The following is a 1,715-nucleotide window of genomic DNA, read 5'->3' on the forward strand; positions in this document are numbered from 1 at the left end:
CTGGAGTTGTGGCTCCAAACATCCCATTAAAAACAATTTCACATAATTTTAATTCACACACAGAATCATTCTTTCATCTAACAAATTATATCAGCTCTGTTCTCATTTATTTCTGTCAAGCCCTCTACTATCCTATGGGCCCAATTGTCATGGGGTTTAACAACCATCTTGTTTCCTTCCGCAAACGACGACACGGGTCACTGATATGCTCGTAAGGGTCTGGGGAGACAACACTTCTCCTCTTTCAGGTACAGCTGTTATATTAGTTACATGTCTCCCGAAATTCACAAACACATTTATTCTCTCATGACTTTCTATCGACAAAATGTACTTTTCTACTTTTACTGTTATTGTATCTTTTTCCCCAAAAATGCAAATTTGATTATTCAGGATAAAATCAATTCCTAAGATAGCCTCAATTCCTGGAATTCCCAAGGTGGGCAAGATAAAAAAATCATGTGTAAGCTTCACAGACTCCACCTTAAATTTGACGACTGTTTTATGGTTTATGTGTAGTTTATTTCCGCTTGGCGTGTCAAGAACAATGGATGTCGCTGGCTGCAGTAGATTGAGGAGAATTTTCTTTCAATCAGTGAAATGCGGGCTCCTGTCAATCAGCGCTTGAATAGATTTATATTTAAGGTCAACCAACACTGCTAACATTCCTAGACAGCATTAAGAGATATGAGGCATGGTTCAGTGACCTCAGCTGCGATGCCGCTGGTATCTAGTGCTGCGGAAGTGAGGTCGGGGGTAGCGATAGAGGTCCCAGTGCCTGCTCTGTGACCACGTCCGTCTTCACTGATTCCTTAGCTACTGCTTGTGATGTCATGCTGGTGAGCCATAAAACTCCCGTGTCTCCCTCTTCCTTTGTTTCCTCTTCCTCGGATAATGGACTGGCGTTTTTGCCGAGCACACTCAAGATATATTACTGTAGGCCTGACAAGTGTACCAGCGGCGGGATCCTTGGGTGGGGAACTCCACTCGTCGGTGCCCCTCTCCTCCAGAGTGCCAGCATTGTTGACTGCGTCTTCATCTACCCCCATAAAGGGTTTCCGAGTGACTCTTATGGCTGCCAACTTCTCGTAATCAGGCCAGTTATACCCAGTTATTTTTTCTTCTGGCAAATTGACTAAATTTTTTGTATCGGACTCACTACGTCTGCTAACGAGCGAGTGTCATTGAACAAATAATCACATAAATACGGGTTTACCAATCTGCGAATATGCTTACGGGCAATTGCTTTTCTATCACCTTTTGGGAGATTGGCACTCCGGTAGCAAACGACGACTTTGCCATTCCGGAAAATGTGAGTTGCAAAACTAAGAACGGATTCACCTTTCCATTTTTGGTTTGTAATTTTCTTTTAGATCTCCCTTTCTCGCATCAGGCCAGGCATACTTCTCAGCAATCTAATTATTTGAATAGCTTTATCTCTCTCCGAACACCCTACTTCAAAGTCTCTCAAAAACAATTCAATCGATTGAAAACCTTTTGTTAAGCCGTTGATCATCAAAATGCATAACACTTGCCTTGAGTTCTGGCAACTTTCGGACTACGATTTCTGCATCTTCACTTTGCTGTGCATGTGTACTTTCACTTGTGTGCATTTGAACTTTGTCCATGTACGTTGCATACGTTGTGGTTACGCGCTGATCCTGTTCTCATTCCACCAACAATCTGTTCATTAACTGTAGTAGTTATCTAACTTATTT

Source organism: Palaemon carinicauda, chromosome 5 (genome assembly GCF_036898095.1).
Source record: "Palaemon carinicauda isolate YSFRI2023 chromosome 5, ASM3689809v2, whole genome shotgun sequence".
In the NCBI taxonomy this organism is placed as follows: Eukaryota; Metazoa; Arthropoda; class Malacostraca; order Decapoda; family Palaemonidae; genus Palaemon; species Palaemon carinicauda.